Raw genomic sequence first — 20,642 nt, 5'->3', positions numbered from 1 at the left:
GGTTACAAACAGCCCAGCCCAAGGCCTTTCACTGGCACCTGGCACCTTCACACACCAGGACATCTGGTGACACCAGTTTATTTGTCCAAATCAGTCATAGGCCAGTGCTTAAATAACAATATTTGTATTTTGGTTCCTATTTTCTTTCATCTTCACTTTTGGAGCCAACCTGAGAAAGAAAGAAAGTTCCTGGTGTAGTATAAACCTGTTTCAGCAGCTGAGGATGTGAGCTTTATGTCTCATACCAGAAGGGAACTTCTCTGCTGTCAGGAGCTGCCTTTCCCATTTAATTCAGTCCTCCATCCTGCTGCCAAGGGAATGGGTTTCAAATTCCTGAATTTTCTTGGATGAATGGCTAGACCATGCTGGTTTGCAAACTTACTAAAAAAAGGAGGCAGTGCTGTGTTTTCATTTGCTTGTATTGTTTTAAGCAATTTGATATGTTCCACAAATAAAGATATTCTTTGTTTTATTCTTTGCATAACAGTAAAAGAAGTTTGAAGTTCCAGATGAAGCTCCAGAAAATCCATCAGGAATTCCCCAGCCTGGTTTTTTATCTGTGTCACCTCATTGTGAGTGAGGTGCTTTGTGACTGATTCATATTTTGATAGTGCTGCATTTTATGTGCCATTTATCAGGTTTTGGCAGCATCAGAAAAGTTCTAGTGAAACATTTTTGTGGAGGACAGAATGGGAGGAGGACTGAATGGGAGGTGGACAGGAAGATGATTCTCCCCTGGCTTGGTGGAGGAAATGAAAGATATCTCCCATAAAATAGAAGTGAATCTGAGTTCACAGGGATGCAATGCAGTCTGCCTGTGGCTCTGCCATGTGCTCTGCTCAGAAACCCCATAAAATCTCTTTTTCTTTCTTTTAGACTGGAGAGAAGCTGTATAATATTTACACCCTTCTTGAGCAGAGCAGAGGAGTGAGTCATCCCACTTATCTCACCAGTGCCTGACAGCAGCCTCTGAGGCCCTGGGCAGCATCCCTGATCCAGAGCAGAGCTCCAAAGGAGCCCAGGGCAGCCTCTGGAGGAGCAGACCCAATCTGGCTGCTGGGCAGCAGTGACACACACACAAGCAATCCTGCTACTGCACAGTCTGTATCACTCTGCACACTTGCTGAATTTGGGGCACACTGGTAGAGATTTGAGGACTCTTCAAGCAGTTTTTGTTTTTAAAGGAACTTTTGGGCGAAGCCCAAACAGCTTTGGCTTGGTGAGTCAATGTTTCTTTCAAGCTTTTCACCCCATTTGCCACTTGATTGGTAGCAAACTGTACTTCAAGGACTTAATATTTTCATATGATCCTCGATGTTATTCCACCAGATCAGTGTAACATTAGTCACCAGGCAGAGCAGAACCAGCTGGAAAACAGCACAGAAGCCATGTGTTTCTCTTGTTCAGAGTTCAGAGAAACACTCAGACACAGCTCAGCATCCAGCTCTGTCAGTGCACCTTGAATTGATCTTTTGTTCCTAATCCTGCCTTCTCTGGAGATAACGTCCAGTGAAATTGCTCTAACTTTATTTGTGTAGGTCTAATGCTGATCAAAGATCAGGATACCTTCACATACAGAACATTATGAGATAAAGGCCAAACTTAGAACCAGAGAGGGTACAGAGCATGCCATGTCTTCTCATAATGAGCTGTGACAGGGAAATGAAATTACTTGTCTAATACTTCTGAATCTGGGGGGACTGAAGAGAGGTTCCAAATAGGTCCCTGTGTTACTTTGCTCAATGAAAATTACATTATTTTATCATGTTTTCATATTAAGAGATTGGTTTATATCCTTTTGCACACCAAGAGCAACATTTCTAGTTCAGCATTCAGGACCTTTTATCTCCCCTGCCATTCCCTCCACAAATCCATTTCCCACCACTGAGCTGTGTTACCACTGTCCAGCAACCACCTCGACATCTGAGTGTTGTTTCACAGCTGCCTGTGACACAAACTGAGCTGCTCAGGACAGTCCTGCAGCACACATTTAGAGAGTGATTTGCCTAAAACAAGGGAGCAGAGATGGGCTCTGCTCTCTGCTATTGAGCCTTCCCACAAACTCCTGCCAGCCCTTTCACCCTCCTCCACTGCTGAGCTTTGCCTCTCATTTTTTCCCTGGAGCACTGTGGATCCCTACAGCCTCCTCATAAAGCAGCACATTTTGTTCTTCCCCCTGCAAGATGCCTCACAGTTTGGAATCTAGGAGCCCAGGCAAGAGGTAAGGTTGGTTTGGAATGGCCTCACAGTTTGCCACAATGCCAGAGCTAATGGAAGGTTAAACCAAACTGAGAATTAACCAGCACTAAGCAAACTGGAGGTGATGATGGGAGGGGAAGATGAACACTTTGGGGGCTGCCAGATATTTTTTGAGCCACCATCAACCTACAAGCTTTGCTTTCCATTGATTTATCACTTTATTGCTCTTGGTATCAGGATGACAAAGACTCTCTCAAGCCTCTGATAACGAGGGAGACTCTTCCATGGTCTCCCATGCCCTGCACAGCTCACATTGGTGGCTCTGCAGGCTGTGACAGTGTCCTCCTGCATGTGTCCAGAGAGAAATGACAACTGAACATTGCACAGAAACCTTGGTGACATCTCTGAGCATTGTGAGAGGTGTGTGACATCTGGAATGTTAGGGGCTTGCCACTGCAATACTCTGGGCTTTAATTCTGGGTCTATCCAAGCTCCTTGTGCTCCAGGTTTGCCTTTCTATCCCCCCCGGCTGTGCTTGGGCTGCAGTGCAGGACAGAAGCCTTTCTCCTAAGGAGCAGGGTAACCACGCACTGGGGACTGGTTCTCAGGTTCAGGCTGTACCCAGCATCTGCATTTGCTCTGCTGTACCAGTTCTGAGTGTGCCCCTCTCATGGGAAGGGTCACACGTTAAGAAACAGGCTTCCTCTAATTAGCCAAATTCAAACCTTGGAATTGAGTGGCTTTTCCACAATGCATCATTTACATTTAGCCAGGAGCAGAACCCCGGGTCCTTGGAAGCTGCCAAGAAGGTTCTCACCTTCACTCTGGGAAGAGATCAAGTAGACAGTTAATATAAAACTTCCTTTCATCCTTTTATATTTGCTTATTGCCTCTCTCTTTTCAGCCCATTAGGAAATAAGGTCAGCACGACCTCAGAGAGTACCTGTCATGCTGTTTTGCTGTCCCCTACTTCTTTTTGTTCACCAAAAGCCATCCTGATCTTGTCTGAGCTTTGCCTCAGCCCTCACATCTGGAGGGTTCGCATAGTGAGGAGCCAGGAAGACTGCATAAAGAAAAGGCACACTCACAAAACAGGAACGGTTATTCCCCTTTAAATTCTTCCTGTTACTTTATTTTCAGAGAAAAAAGATTTGAAAATTCTCCTACAGAAAGACCCCGGCCACGAGGCAGTGAAGTATTTTCCCAAGTCTCTCCCCAAGCTCTTGTAGAACATTGAGTCCTTCTGCTGTTAGGGCTCCATCTTTCCTGATGCAATCAGTGTTCTTTCAGATAAGTTATCAGTTTGATGCTCCCAAATTCTCACTGCTCCCTAGGCCCTGCAAACTTGGTAATAATGTCCAGTGAAAAGTCTTCCAACCTGCTGAGCTGCTCTCTGGTGTGAGCTGATCACTCCTGCTGCCTCCCTGGTACCGAGTCCTGGCTTGCCAGTAAGTCAGACTCTTCTTTCAGGAGTGCTCCATGTTGGAAGCAGATTTAGTTTCATGATTGTTTCCCATGAAGCCCGGATGACTCTTAGTCCTGGGAAGAAGTAGGTCGTATTAGCGAGGCTAACAGGATTAAGCACAGTTCAGTAGGACACTCAGATGGCCACGGATTTCTGCCCTGATGGCAGCGCATCAGGAGCACCAAACATCCCTAACAAAGGAAAAACTTAAATGCTCCTTCCTTTGGTACATACCTACTTCTACCTTGAATAAAGAACAAAACCGGGCAATCTCACGATGGGATCCGGGGAGCCCTCAGACAAAGGATGTAAAACGACTCCCGTTTTACCCTTGACTTGTCTCTTTCTGCATTACTGCTGGAAACAGCCGGCAGCAGAGCGGGAGCTGGGAGCGCTGCGGGCCGGGCACATCCCCAGCCCCACTGCCAGGCTCCATCATCTCCCAGAGCAGCAGCGATTGCATCCTCGCCACTGCCTCTAGAGGGTAGAGCAATCATGAGTCTGCACAGGGGCAGGCAGGCTGAACTGTGCCATTTCAGGCTCCTAAAAGCTTTAACATTTCCTCGGCAGCCCTGCCCAAAAGCTGCCAGTGAGTGCAGCCAGCCGGCAGCCCTGAGACTGGTGATGCAGCAGTTTCGCAGCGCTGCCAGATCCATCCCGCTCCAAACATATTCATAGCGGGCTCATGGACGTCCCAGGACTGCTTTGGCAGCGATTGTGCGGGATAAATAAAGCTCCCATTGTTGCAGATGACTCTGCTTTCAATTGCAGGGGAATCCAGGCCAGCGGGGACCTCTGCCTGATAAAGGCTCGCCCATTTCGCACATTTGCGCTGCTCTGCTAACGCAGGGCTCAGCTGCAGCGCTGCACTGCACCTTCCCCAGTTTATTTTGGGACAGCTGTTTCCTAGCCATTTGCAGCACTTTTCTAAGCATCTACCCCTCCACTATAATGCTTAATTCTTGTGCCCCCAGCCTCACTGCACTGCCATTTGAACAGGCAGGAGTTTATATATTGCCGACCATAGGTAGGTCTGGCTCTGCACATAAAAACAGAGGGAGTCTTTGCCTCAGAAATCTTTATGGAGAAGAGGGGTTTATATCACGGGATATAAGTCTATAAGCGAGGGCTTGTGTGATTTCTGAACTCCTGAGTGGAAGGACAGTGTTCTTTCTATGACATGCCTTGACAGAAAGTCTTTTTGTAGTGGAGTTTGAGCTGTGCATGTTCACTTACAGCAGTCCTGATCATGACCTCTGAACAAATGCCTGAAAACTCCTTGGATTTCACTAGCTGTAAATATTCCTTTCATAGAATAAATTAAAAGGGCCTGATGCAGATGTTTGCATTCTACCTTAGCTTTACAATGCATTTATTTGCCCCTCCAGCAATCTACAGAACAATTACTGCTCCTGACTGGTGTACAGCCTGAACAGCACTGAGATCCAGCCTCCTCAGAGAGAAATACCACTCCATCTTCATTTGCTTAACCACCTTCCCCCTAAAACACTTCAGAAACTGCATGCAACTTCCCTGGAACAGAGATTTCTCACTAGTAGGCACCTGAATAATTAGAAGTCTTATTGAAAATTTTATTCCAGCAATCTGCTGTGCCTATAGAGCACGTGTGTTTGAAGCTAATCAGAGCTCAGAAGGCAGTTTAAATAAATCAGCCTGGGGATGGTAATATGATAGCAGCCATGCTTGTTTATAACACAGCCTTCTACATGGTGCAAAGTCTGAGTTTGATTGTTTATAGCAGCAATGAAAAGCCATGCCTCTGCTTTGCCCTTTGATTGCTTGTCTCATCTGAACCACTGAGAGCTGTAAAAAATTCCAACAGCACTATTTTCTGGATGTTTAATCCACTATGCTGCAGCCTGTTGAACAGGAAAAAATAAAAAGTAGTAAAGTTAAGGTAGGCAGTTTTTCAGGAGTCTAAGCTCTCTCCCAGGGGCCAGACTGAGTGTCAAAGCACGTGTCTCTCACAGGAGCACTGGGACAAAGCTCCACAGGGCCCTGCAGGGCTGGCTGGCTGCAGCAGCTCATGGCCTGTGCACAGCCAGCACACACAGCCCAGCTGGGCTCACAGGGAGTGCCATGGGGACTGTGAGAGAGTCGTTTGTTTTCCCACTTCTCTGGATGCCAGACGTCTCAATCTGCTTGCAATTTGGGGAGGGAAAGGTCCCCAGGGGAGCAGGAGGGAAAGGAATGGAGGAGGCTGCTTCCTATGCTCTCAGCAAGGCAACCCATTGAGAAACAAGGCAAGACAGACAAGAAACTTGATAAAATGCAATCAATTATGTCTAAGGACTCTACAAAAGGGAGAAATGTTGCTAATAAGCAATGCTCTAGGAACACCAGAAGTGATGAGACATGGTTTCTGCACGCTGTCCCGTGCAGATCAGATTCTCTGAGGTCTGACAGCACAGTTGTGCTCTCCTTGCAGCTTTTATCCTTGGGGAGGCATGGTGGGATTCTCCCCTGCACAGCACACTATTGGAGTGGCACATGGAGCACTCTGGATGTATTCATTTGGGAGCTAATCTCCTTGCTGCTTTTGGAGAAAATGACAAATGTGTAGGGCACAGCCTGACCCCTCACAGACACGCTGAGGACCAGCACAGAGGGCACTTCCTCACTGCTGGAAGAGGGTGGCACACCCGACCTTGGTTCCAGGCAATACCAAGTGACACCACATGCCAAACATGGGCTCACCTGTGCTTTTACAAGGCAAACAGGAAGCTTTTCCCTAACAGGTTTCCCATGGCCCTTCTCCAAGCACGGAGAGCGTGCATGGCCAGGGAGGCAGGGAGCCCTTCCCAGCACTCCTGGTTCATCCCACACTACTGAGAACACCCAGGTCACCCAGTGAGAACCCCAGCACATACCCTGGTAGATCTCTGAGTGAACAGATCACTCCTGACTGTGCAAATAAACACCCAAAGGGCAGGGCTGGCTCTGCAGGGAAGGTGTCAGTGTCCCCACAGGTCCCACAGCAGGGTGGGTGACACAGCCCTGCTTTGTGGCTGTTGTAAAGGCTGCATGAAAAGCCTCCTGAGGCTGAACATGACCATGGTTTATGGCACGTTGTTTTTCCCTTTGCTGTCCTTCTCCAGGAACGTGGGGTCACCTGAGATTTGCCAGATGCATCCAGGGGTGTGTAACAGCCCCAGAGCCTCCAGTGCACGGAATTAATGGATGGGCTGTGCTGAGCTGCTCCTGCCACAGAACTTGAGGATGTCTCTTGCACAGCATGTTAGCTATGTGAGCTTTGCATTTATTTTGTTATCAGTCTCCTGTAGCTCCTGGGAGGGGGATTGTGCCCACCCATGGCTGTCCTGGGCTCTCCTGCAGGATGAGCAGCTGCTGTGTGATCCTCTGCTCTGCTGCTCCAGCCTGTGCTTGCTGTGAAAGACCAGGGTATTCAGAGGACATGCTCTAGTAATTTTAGTGGTTCCCTTTATCAGTTTTCAGCATCCATCTTTAACCTTAATTATATATTTATATTTCTGGTGACTGTAACAAATACTTTTCCTTCTCTCAGTATCACTGACAGTAAAAGTGTAGAAACACAGATGTATTTGCCTCCTTGGTGTACAACAATGACTTTAAATCCATAAAGAAAAATTAGACTTACAACTGCTATTTTGGTGTTGGCTTTTTCATTAGAGTGAGATACAAATCACAGAACTCTTAATTTTCTTTATGGTCCTGCCCAGTCCCCTCTGTTCATGAATTAGCTGGCATTTTTCCTAGCTCACCATCAGTGTGCTGAGATGATGATAAAACTTACAGCAAATTAATCTGGGAGTGGGTGTAGGTACTCTGAATTTGTGAATTTTTAATTCCAGATATATCTCAGAACCATTTTGCCTTTCTGTGACAATATTCCTCTGGGACAAACTGAGATTGCCTACAGGTTACTGCTATCATTTTGTGCTTCTTTCACTTACTTAACCTATTTTTCTGCTTCCTGGATTCAACCATTAAGCTATCCAGTCCTTCAAAGAATGATTCAAACTTCCTAACAGGGATGTCATTGATATTCAAAGACTTGTATTTCTAAGGAGCAGCTGATCTACAGGGCCTCTGCAATACCTTTATGTATTTATTTATTTCCAGTGCAAGGGTTAAGGAAGTGTCCCAAGCAGCAGAGGCCACACTGGCTCTGCTGGCTGCAAGCCACCACACAAACACCTCCCATTTGTAACATCCCCATTCAAGTGTCTTTTGCACAGTAAAAGCATTTAGCAATGAGGTCACAAGGAGTTTATGTGAGTCACTGTCCGACACAATAAATGTCAAACGTGAGCATCTATTAAACTGCAGGGGGTTTAAAATGTCACCTAAAGTGGTTTTGGGAAAAGAATCCCCATGAGTGCTAAAGTAAAGCAAGGTGACAGGTCTGTATGGGAGGATGTGGTCGACACTCTTCCTGCTCTAACAGCCAGTCTTCCTCCTTTTCACTGACATGAGCCTGTTTCATGTAATTTCCATGGTGAGTTTTCTGTATGCAAACACACAATTACTACAATATGTGTGTAATTGGTTGTTCTGTTAGTTAGTCATGTGGCTAAATCATCTCTCCATAAATAAAGCAGGAAGAATCACACACCATCAATCTAGGAAAACAAATGAAAATAAGATTCTCTCCACAAAGTTTTGTAAAAAGACTTAATTCCCTCAGTCTCAAGAGGAGACAGAGAGCTCTGCCAGCCTTGCTGCTGCTGGGTCTGGTCATCTCCTGCTCCCCTCTGTGCCAGCTGCTGCTCCCAAAGGGATCTTCCAGTCCTGGGCGTTGTCAGATGGGCTCTGGCAGTATTTGCTTGGTGTCAGAAAACCTGAGATTTGTTATTTTTTAATTGATCCACCTCACATTCTGTCTTTTGGAAATGGAAAGAAGTAGATTGAAAAATAACTGTGAAAAACGAGGAAGCTCCTGTGGGCAGGAACAGTCAGAGAGCTGGTGGAGCCAGAACAGGAGGAACAATGGGCCTTTGTCCTTCTCACAGGTTATTGCTATTTTGTTTTCCTTGAAGTCCAAGAAATGACTCCCAAACCAGTCTTGGCTCCCTCCAGCTGCCTCATACGATGTTTCTGGTGGGAATTTCCAAAGTGCTCTGAAGAGTTAAGCTTTGAAAAGTTTCGGCTTCCTTGACAGTAACAAAATGTTGCAATTTTTTTTTTTATCAAAAAAGTGATCTTTAACCAAAATAACAGGGAAAGAAAAGTAATGAGCCTGAATTTTGTGTGACAGAGAAAGAGGAGAAGGTGACAGTGGCAGTGCTCAAAGCACATGTGCTGGCACAGGTGTCCCTGTGGAGCTCCCTGGCAGTGCCCAGCCCCACCAGAGGCAGAGAGCGGACATGACAGACAGACAGACAGACAGATCCCTCCTGGAGCTGCACCCTGGCACAGCCCCTGGGCACTGCCCCTGGGCTGCCCTGCTCTCAGGAGCCCATCCACACCAGGACCTCAGCCTAACCTTGGAGATTCTCTTCCCTTCCGGCCTGGGCTTCCACTCCTGCCTCCTTCCATCTCCACACCAAGATGCAGCTCCCCTTGCTCAGCCACCAGTTCCCAAAGTCACAGCTGCTCCTACAAGCCCTCAGGAGTCAGCTGGAGTCCTTCCAGCTGTGACTCCTCCACGTTTCCTTGCTGTTGTGCTGCTGTGTGTTTCTCCTTCACTGTTCTGTCTCTCCATTGGGGCAGAAGACTGAGGGTGTCCCATGGATTTCCAGACAGCCACTCCTCAAGCTTTTGCCTGGCAGGATTCAAAACTGGCTTATCATCATGCACAAGCTCTCCACAACCAGCCAAAGAGATCAACAATCTACCTGGCCTCTATTCCCTGCCACATTGTCCAGAACCTCTCCATCACTGCCACCATCTGATGCTGAACCAGGCTCCAGCACGCTTGGGCCAGCAGATTAAATCAGCATCTGAGGTTACACCATTTTCAGCCTTGCTCCTCTCCAAGGCAGAGATATTTGATCCCCTGAGGAGCCAGGTCCTAGATTGTCACTGTCAGCCCAATACACTGAAGGAAAATAACTCCAGCCTGGATTTGCCTTAATACAGAATTGCAGCAGCCCCAGTGCTGACTCACAAAAAGTTGTCCTTGTCTTGAGGGCAGTGACACCTGGCAAGAGGATAGGAAAGGTGAGCACAGTGGTGACATCTTTAAACATACTGACCTTGGCAATGTAATATTTCTGGGGTTGTGTGACACTGCTATAAATTATTATTCAGACACAGAGGAAATGAGGACATTGCACTGGAAAAAGTGTCCTGCTCCCTTGAAACCAGTGCTGAGCTGTTGGACTGGGAGATGATCAGTCTCAATCAACTCAGTAGCAAGTTGGAAGAATCTTTGAAAAACAACCTATTTACACACCAAGTTGCTCTCATATTTAGACAGCACTCCCTGTACTATAAGTAATTTTCAGCTCTCAAATTATAGGCTACAGAGAGGAAGAAATCAATTGCAGTGGATTTGCAGGTCTGCAAATGGCCATGTGTGAAGTTATGCACAGAAATATCCCCTTTGGAAAGCTGTGTGAGCCTGAGGGCATCAGGGCTCACCCTCTTCCATCTGTACCTGTGCTGGCTGAGGCATTGTCTGCCTTCCTCAGGTCCTGAGTGGCTGAGTAACCTGTGCAGGACTGCTTCCTACTATTTTAAACCCCTTTAGGCAAGGGGTTCTACCTTTTTCCTGGAAAGGTATGTCCATGATTTATTACCTAGCACAAATAAGGCATTTTTTATATACTCATTCTAAAGTTTTTGAAAATATTCTTTCTCCTCTCTTGCCTTTACTCAAATTCCCAGAACAAATAATAGCTCTTTTTTATTTTGTACCTGTGAAAATATGAAATATTCCATAGAATAACCCATTTCTGAATTAATGTATGCATGGTTTTTTCCTAATTATTGGTTTGTTTTTAATTCTGGTTAAGTATTAGTGCTGTGAATGACTAGTGAAATCTTATAGTGCACTAGCAACACCCAAACAATATTGACTGTGGAATAGCAACTCCTTAAGAAAAAACTTACTGTTGGAGGAGAACATTCAGATCCTCATTTCAGTGAAGATTCTCAGTTCTATATCTCGATTTCTCAGAATAGATAAACACAAGCCTTTACAACCCAGAGAGGTGGTGGCTGGCTACAAGTGCCAAGCACAAACTGGTGCCCTCCACAGCTGGATCAGCTGCTCCATGCAGCTCCCAGTCTGAGCAGGAGTCAGTGTTTTACCAGAGAAATAAATCAGAGGGCAAAAAATAAAAGAGGGTGAGAGTGGGAAGGGAGCCTGACAGAACAATACAGAAGTTACAAAATCAGTATCTTATCAGGCTCTCCTGTTGCTAAAGGATAGGAGTGAAGAGTCTCTTCAGGGAGCTCAGCTCTAGTGAGTGGCTGCCCTTTCCAGAGGGCTGCTGGACTCTCACCCCTGCAGTATCAGGAGGTGAAAAAAAAGAAGCTACAACTATGAGAAAAACCATGTCAGGATGGAGTTTTTGGGAGAAAAGGATAGCTAGAGAAGCCAAGTCATATTTGAAACAAAAGGTGTGGTAGCTCAGAGAGATTTCCAGATTTCCATCACAGCATTGCATTCTCTGAAAGATGCATGCAAGGTTACAGCAAAAGCAACTCAGAGCTAAGGAATGTTATCCTGAAGCAGATGAAGTTTCTACTGGCTTGAAAAGCTCGATTTCTATAATCAGACTAAAATAGGATTTCTTGCTGTAGACCAAATCTAAAGCATAATGGTTTTGTAGAGGCATGGAGAAAGTCCACATACCTCAGCTTCAGTGGCCTTTACAACTTTACCTCTGGTTGTTAACAAAAATTTAGAACAGGGCTTCACTATACCCTGAATCTTATTTCAGGGTAAAAATGGCAAAGTGTCTCAATTCTCCTCTTTGCAGGGACTCTCAGATGAGTTCTCTGCAGCACTCTACCATTTAAAATCTGAAAGGTGATAAAGAAGTGACTGATGCATGAAACTCAGCTGCTGTCAGCAAAAAACTCTTTGAGAAACCAGACAATGATTGGATCCAAGGAAGTCAGCAATAGCAGACCCTCATAAAGACCCTAGAACAGAGCTTTGTGTAGGAGGTTTCAAAAATACCCATTGCCATATGAACTCACAACAAATCTTAAGAGTCCACCTTGGAGTAATTCAGTTCAGGTAAAAGTTGTTGGCATTTTTACAACAAGGAGCCAGACTGCCTGGACTGCTTTCCACATGCACTGGGGAAGGTCAGTGCCTTAACTTTGTGCTGTGATGGGCTAAATCACCTAGGAATCAACAAATGAGAGCACCAGTTCTTCTTCACTTGCAGCTGTAGTCTTGCCAAGTTTGAAACCCAGCTGATCAGCACTCAAAAATCTTCTCATTCTGATCAAAGGGCAGAAGCAAAAGGTTTGTGTTTGATAGAACTCTCCTGACAAGAACTTCAAATATCCCAGCCTCCTGGGGCTTGGGCTGTGCTGAAAGATGGCTTTTGCTCCTTCAGCTTCTGCTGTGGAGGATCCCTGAGACTGATATCCTTGAAGCTACTCAGAAGTATAAAATCCTATTAATAAATAAGAACCCCTGTCCCTGAGCATTCAGATGACTCTGTGAGTAAATCATTGGCAGAAACATCCAGTTTGATGGTGAGAGTTTATTTGGCCTATGGACCAAACCATGAAAAGCTGTGCTACTGAGCCTTTAGAAGCACCAAACTAAGGCTTTGTAGAAGATTCTGATTGTTAAGCTATTAAAGAAAAGCTTTTTGAAGTATCAATGCTCTCTGAGCTTTGAGGCAAGAGGTACAATGAGCACCACCAGTCTGCCAAAAACCACCAGAGCAGCCTCCAGAGCAGCCAGGGAAATCAAGTGTCCAAGCAGGTTCCTGCATGCATCATAAGACTCCAGGCAACAGCCTGCACCACTGGCAAAGCTGTGGTGATACAGTGAGCCCTTCCTTGCCAGGCACAGTCAGGAAGAAATTATGAGGACACGAAATTTCCATAAACATATACAGACACCTATACATGTACACATGCTTGCTGGAAAGAGTATAGGAATCACAGGAAAACTGCTTTTTGTTTAATGCAGCAACTGCAGCATCAAGCCAAGAAGTTATTGAAAAGTATCTTGTCCTAAAGATCCCAGAATAAGAAGTGACTTATACTGAAAAAATTATCAATTTGTTTTCTGTGCATAGCAAATCTGAAAAATAAAAGTGGTAATTCTTTTTCCTTCCCTTCTACTGACCACACCATGAGAAGGGTTTCAAATACAATATATCTAAACCTGCTCCAGATATCTTCCTCTGACCCTCCCCACAAGTTTTCTCAATAGAATCAAATGTTTTTTTATTGTTAAAACCCAAGCTCAACCAAAATGTAGCCTGAGTGAAAGGCCACTTCACTCCCTCTCTGGTGGCCATAGGAGGGGTTGCCCAGAAAGCAGGGTGTGCTGAAACAGTGCAGCCTGCTCTCAGCTGTGATTTCTCCTAGTCAGGTAACAAACCAGCTTGATTAAATACAATTCATATTCATGGAAAAATATTGAGGAAAATAAAGGTAGCCAGATCCCATGGTTGGCTTTGACTTCACCACGTGGAAATGTTAGTTCATGCTTAATTCTTGCTTCCCACACTATTGTCAGTTCTCCTTCTTTGTTCTTGAAAGCCCAACTTCCCAAATTCCTCTGAATGTAAACTGCCACTGACAATAGGAAGAAGTACAATTATGTGATTCCACCAGCAAACAACTCCAGTTTCAGTTCCATTTCAGAATCCCAGTCAAATGAATTCCTCCTATTTTCAAGTCTTCAAATGCAATTGCCTGAAGGAGCTCTCCAGATGTTTATCTCTGTGCTCCAAGCCCTGCTCTCTCTATTACTCTAATTGGTATCTTCCTCCTCTCTGCAACATGCTGCAAAACCCAGGCATTGCTGGGGTGAGAAACTCCTCCTCAAAAAACACATCAGGAGCAGTTTTCTAGGAATTAGTGCTCAGTTCCTGCTCAAATGTCTGTAGCATCTACCTCTGAAAATTACCTTAAGGAGGAGGTGGCAAAAAAAAAATCATTTGTTTCTCTAAGCCTTTATGACAAAAGACTAAAGATACCATTTTTTATTCTGTCCTGGGTTTTTGGCTGCCTTGCACTTTGAGATCTCCAGCTTTGCTGGCTGGCAGATAGCATAGGAAAAACAGGAGGGTGACAGTGGCAATAAGGCTGATATCTGAACAATCAGAGGGCAGGGGGTTCTAATCAAACTACTTCTCCTACTGAACTCTAATTTTTAATAATAGGAGAACTTACTCTGGGTTAAATTCAGCAGTCACATCTTTATCAAAAGCCAAAAGGCTTTTACTTCATGAGTTTCTTGTAGGAATTATGAAGCTTCATAACTCTGATTAAAAAAAAAAAAAAAAGGAAAATGCTTTTGTTCATTTTACTGGGAATTTCTGACCTGAAATACAAACTTGAGACTCTGAAGGACACTGCATTGATTCTTGGATCTTCCTGCCCAGAGCTCCCTGCAGGATCAGGGCTCTCATTTCAAAGTGATAGAAAGAGAGTTCTGTCTTCTAGGACCTAGTTTTATTCACTTCAAAGCAAAAGGTGTGCCTTCCCAATCTTATCTTTTAAAAGTTTCTCTCTGTTACCAGTTTCACTTCTTCTATTTTACTCTCTCTAGGGTCTTTTCTCTGCCATTAAAAATGGATCAATTCAGCCAATGCTGTGACACTCATATGAAGTAAAAATGCCAGCTACAAATGTCACTTGCCTTGTTTATTTAGTCATTTTGTGAATGTATGTATATGTGAATGTATGTATAAGATTTTGTGAGGTTTGCTTGTGAAACAGTTTACAAGAATGATCTTCAATACTGGAATCTGATCCATCCATGCAGACTCCACTGACTTCACTGGGTCTGCAGGGGCTGATCAGATTGCAGGATCAGTTCCTACATTTGTACTGAACTCTGCCAGATTGTAAATAACACATTGGAAAAGAAATCAAATCTACCCCTCAGTGTACAACAGATTATTCTAATATGACAGATACAGACTGGATGTAGCCATGGCATCCCCTGGTTATGCTGTCCTTGGCCTGCACTGGTTTGTTAAAAGGTGGGCATGAAGTGAAGAGCAGGGTGAAGAGGAAGCAGTCAGAGAGGAGGTCATCATTAATATGGAGCCTTGACAGTAGGAAGGGATTTGTGAAGGCAGGTTTTTCTTCTGAGGAAGAATGCATAGGAAGGAGATAAGGAAATTGCTGGAGTTAGATGGCAGGGTGAGTCTCAGGCTGGTGCCTGGGCTGCCATCAGCTTCACAGTACACAAAAGGTAAACTCAGCACCCAGGTTGGGATGTGATGTGCAGTCAGGCAAAGGGAGATCATTTCAGGGAGAAGAAATGACTCAAATTTTAAAACCTCAGATTTTTCATGGTTTATTTTATATTATTTTTCATTTTAACATAGTAGTTTCCTTGATAATTTGTTTGCCTAGCAGTAGCTGGCAGAAAAAATTGCATTTTATTTAGCAGAGACAGTACCTGCCTATCTCAGTGTCCCTTTCCTGCAGTCAAAGCAGAGAAATACATTTGTGGACACACAGCTAATGCCCCTAGATGGCAAAGCCAACTTAAATGCGTGCTGTGGTCTTCTGGGTCAGCAGTTTGGTGCTTGGCAGAGCAGGTGTCACAGGTGTGACACAGGTGTGACAAAGACAAGAACTGAAGCACCATCTCTTAAGTCTCAGTGTGGTACCTTAACTGGAAAGTTCCTGTTCTTGTTGTGTTCAAGAACTCTCTGGCAAAATGCACAGAAATTCTTTGGTATTCTCAGTTGAATAGAAAAGTGGCCAAATGCCATTACAGGTGACCCTTGCTTTTAATGTCAAAAATCAGGAAAATAAGAAATTAAAATATTTTTAGCAGTAGAGTGCTCAATTGCTATGCTAAATGAAGAATTTACCTCATTTTGATGCCACTACTCTGTTGGAGCAGGCGATACAGGGATGGACAGAACATACAAACCACTATTCTTTCTAAAAAGGCCACTAACTCACTTTAATATACACACAGCTCACATTCTGGACTGGTAAAGTACCTTCCATTCCCTTTTTACTTTGGATGTCTATTGCTGTAATACTTGACTTTATACTTTACAGTGTCCAATAAAATATGATGAGAAAAAAGAATCATTGGACTTTTCAAAGATGGTAAACAGAGACTGATCACCACCTACCAGCTTAGGTGTAAACATTCAAGTTTTCAGCAAAACAGTCCTGGTTTTATTGTGAGAATTAAAGTGTATCTGTTCTTTTTTTGAATAGTTATGACATTATATCTCTTGATTGCCTGTGAAAGCCATATAAAAATTTTGGTTTTGCAAAACTACTATGAAATATACTTTAAATAATATAAATCTTGAATTATGGTGTATTCAGTTGTAATGGGTTCACCACCTTCTATTACTAAGGAATAAGGATTTATATCTCTCCTTAAAATATGTTTGTGTGATCAAAGAGAAATCATCAAACCAAAGATCTCTGTATTGAGAACATCCCTGAAAATTATGTATTTTACCCTAGTTTTCTGAGGGAACAAGGCTTAAGTTATTGCACTGTCTTCCTGTCCATCAGTCTCAAAAAAACCACCAACCAGTAAAGGGGTAAAAAACTGAAGTGGGAAATACCTGCATACTTTGTGGAAATTGCTGGCACATTAAAGAACCATGGAATTATTGCAGCTTGGAGCAACTTTCAGAGGTCACTGAGTCCAGCCCTTGCTCAGAGAAAGACTGGGGTTATTCAGAGCCATTTGCCACTGGAAAGAAAAGCCATAAAAGACTGAGGTTATTGCAGGATACTGAGTGTTACAAAATGTAGAAAATACATTTACAGGGCATGAAACTCCATCCATCCCACTACTTGTGGAACAAGTTGCTATCGCTAAATCCATACACTGCAGTCAAACAAATAACCTAGTTTTCCCTGCTCATTTTGAACCTTTAACAGCATTTTATGGCTTTTGCCTGTTGGCTTCCTGTCTCATGTGCTGCAGGAGGCTTTTTCTTTCTCCACACTCAGCTTGAAGGTGTTTGCAAGAGCCACTGATCACCTGCGTCAGCTGGAAAGTCTCTGGTTTGCCATTCTGTTGATCTAGAGCATCTGGGACAATGGATATGATTCTTTGGGTCCCTAAATAAAGGTTCCTTTCACTTTTTCCAAGTACAAAGCAACCCAGGCAGCAAAGGCAATGGGTTAAAGCAGTAGAACAATGGAATGGGGGGCTTCTGGCCACCATGAGATAATTCAAACTACTTTTATCACTGTGGCAGCAAGTGTCTGATTGTGATGTGTCTGATGTGAGATGGAGGAGAAAGACTATGAGAGACCAGAAGAGGCTGCCTGAGTGGGGCACACTCAGTGGCATGAGTGTGTCAGTGCCTGCTGGCACAGAGGCACGTCTGCATTAATGGATATTCATCCACACACATAGCAGAATAAGCTGCACAAGCAGCAACCCCAGTTCTGCTGGTTTAGTGAATCTGTATTAAGGGTGTGTGCTGGTGTAATTGCCTTTCTGTCATTAAATGGCTATACATCTTCTTAATTATAGACACAGCCACCTGCACACATCATGGAGCACCATCCGTGGTGCTGGAAATGAGCTCTGCACTGGCCAGGAGAGGCCATCTCTAGGCTGGAGCCAGGGCAGCAAAGGGAGCCAAGTGGGAAGCAAGGTGTCCTGCAGCAGGGAGGAAACAAGCTGGCAGAAACACGCCTGGTCTGCCAGATTCTGCCACGGGCCACAGGATGGGCTGAGCACCCTCCTCCTTTCCTCCAGTTTTCTGCAGTTCCCTCCCACGGTTTCCCAAGCTGTGGCCATCAGGCCCTGCTGAGGATGGGGCTACCCCAGAGCAGGACAGGATGAACCTCTCTGGCTCTGCCATGGTCAGGATCTCTCCTGGAGGGCAGAGGCACAGGGACACACGGGGCTCTCTCTGGGTCCTGAAGGCTCAGCCTGGTGCACAGACATGGCTTGTGAGTGTTTTAAAAATAAACAGCCCGACTTGAGTTTATTTTTACATTTCAGGGAGGTTGGGGAGCAGGTCAGCCTCACAAAACAAAGCCCATCTCTTCAATGGCATTTTAAAGACGCTAGCACCTCTAACTCCATCTCATTAGGATGAGTAATGTGGAGGGAATGTGGAGAGGCTGCAGCCAGTCCCAGCCCTCCTGACCCGGGCACACATGGGGATCCCCTTTGCCTGCTGCCCCACACCTGGATGGGGGAGATGAAACCCCCTTTGCCTGCTGCCCCATGCCTGGATGGGGGAGATGAAACCCCCTTTGCCTGCTGCCCCATGGCCTGGATGGGGGAGATGAAATCCCCTTTGCCTGCTGCCCCATGCCTGGATGGGGGAGATGAAACCCCCTTTGCCTGCTGCCCCATGCCTGGATGGGGGAGATGAAATCCCGTGCTCAGGTGCACCTTCACCAGATGGCCCAGTGCTCTGCAGGGCACCTGGCCAAGAGGGACAGTGCTGGGAGACAGGATAGAGGCCAAACTTTAGAGAAGATTCTGTTATGGGTGTAAGAAATGAAAGGAAGGAGTGCAAAATCAAGGACAAGAATGAAAGGAATGGATACCTAGACTCTAATCACAATATTCCTGCTAATAGTATTTAGTTTTTTTAAGTATCACTAACCCATGTCAGAGATTTGCCCAACTTTCCTGCACAAGGAATTTGCCATCAGAACTAGAGTGGACAGGAGTCACTGGAGGATGTGGTGTGCAGTGCAGAAACAGATTTGTAAGAAAACAGGAGGAATTTCTGGATCAGCTGGATGAGTAAGTGATTTGGAATCAGTGCTGGAATGGAGGCAGTGTGAAGTGCTGGCAGCAGTGACATAGTCAGGTGGTTGTACGAAGGTGAGCATCCTTTCCTTCAAAGGACAGAGCCTTTGTGTCCTGTGCTGGAGAGCAGAAAATTTCAGGAGGGAGTGCTAAAGGGCCAGGAACATTCAGCAGACATATTATTCATGTATTTAGGATAAAGTGTTAGCATATGTTGAGATCTGGACCTCACCTTAGGCTCAACAGTTAATAAGATTTCTATTTCCTGCTTAGAAACAATCAAATCACACTGCTACAATCACTGGCTGATGAGGTATAAAATGACTTTTTAATTATTTCATAAATGCATTTAACATTACTATATGCTCAAAATTTATTCCCTCTTAAATATAAATACTTGAATCAATTCTTAATAGAATTTTGCTATTTTTGCACAATATAAATGACACATTTTCATATATCTTTTCAAAACATCTTAAGGTACTTTAGACCTTATTGTAGCTGGACTCTCAAAAGATAAAGTTGACTTAAATTAGGAATACAGAGTCAAGTGCTGGATTTTGATATTTTGCCTTCACAAACTGATGATGCATTGCTCTCACACACAGTTAATGGCAGGAAAATTCCTGCCTCTCTCTTCAATACTACATTTTATACTTTTCCACAGTAAAGGATTTGTACAGATGAATTTTGCACAATTTTTACTCCCCTAAAACAGGAGGATTTTTGGAACATTATTTCAACAATTTTGGAATATTATCTACCTTAGAATGAACAGAAGCTCAGAGAAGTATGTTTTTAAGGCTCATGTTAACATCAGCCTACAGTTAATTTTAGGGACTCATTCTTGCCCACAAGCCCAGTGTCCGTGGCTGAAAAATCAGATAATAACCTGTAGCCACCTTCCTGTTGTGACATACTGGTTCATCCTGTATTGGGGATCACTTGGAAGGGAGGATGGAGGGATGAGTTTAAACCTGTGTATGATTTAGGAGGTTGGAATGGAAGTCATTAGGAAAAAGTAATTCTTCTGAGAGGTAATTATAGGGAAAGCCTGGCAGTGGGGAATTCAAAGTTTAGGACATGAGACTAAAGATACGTGCATCAATCTCTGTCTGAACATCTGTCCTAATCTCCCTCTTTTGCTGAGACACTGTAAACCCAGATTTGGCAGATTTGTCATGTTTTTTGCCTGGATCAATACCAACAAATAACTTCCAGATCTGTAATTCACTTTCCTTTAAAAAGCTTTTGAAAATTCAGAGGAACAGGGAAAGTCAGAATATACTTTTTGAGAAGCAAACTATCAAATGAAGTGCTTGTAAAACCTGATCCTCCCACTACTATCCTCATCTTTGCTTATTTTTCCATTTCTAGACCTAGAATTTACTTCTTAAGGCAGGGTTTCACACACCACAGTTGAAAATTAATTTCCTCCCCTGCCCACCCCTCTAGACTCCTGTGCTGCTGAGAAGCCAGACATGTTGAATGTTCCCCTCAGAATGGTTTTGCTTCGCTCATTTTATAAACTAAAAAAAACCCAAGTAATTTTAAAAAATTCATTTATCTACTTGCAGGCAGACCAGCACTGTCTGCTTAGGAACATTTTCAGTCCCTTCAGGAGTCCCAGTTGTGCATGTTCTGAGTCCTTCCCTTTGGAGCCTATCCTGTTGCCTGTTTCCCAGGAGCCTGAAGTAAACACTGGACTGTTTAATGGAACTCTGCACTTTCATCCTGAAATGAAGCTGCTTCCTTCATTGCTCTAACCGCAGCCTGGACCGAGCAGATATTATTGATCCACCCGCACCCCTGCTTTCTCCATCCATCCTGGGAAAACAGACAGGTCTCTTCCCTGGGAGCCACTACATCCTCCGGACAAGGCCCATGATAAAACAGCGGCATACAGGCGAGGAACAGTCTTGTTTACAGCAGATTTTTCCCTTCCCACACATGCCACAAACCCGTCCTTTACCCGCCGGCCCATGCCGGACAAGCAGTGAGTGCCCGCCGGGGACGGGACGGGCCCACCCTGGCCCAGAGCCCCCGGCCCGGCAAGCCCGGCTCCGGCTGCAGCCCCGGGCGGGGCAGGGTCCGCCATAA

This window comes from Molothrus aeneus, chromosome 16, assembly GCF_037042795.1.
Source record: "Molothrus aeneus isolate 106 chromosome 16, BPBGC_Maene_1.0, whole genome shotgun sequence".
Classification (NCBI taxonomy): Eukaryota; Metazoa; Chordata; class Aves; order Passeriformes; family Icteridae; genus Molothrus; species Molothrus aeneus.
Note: the sequence above shows the minus strand (reverse complement) of the source record.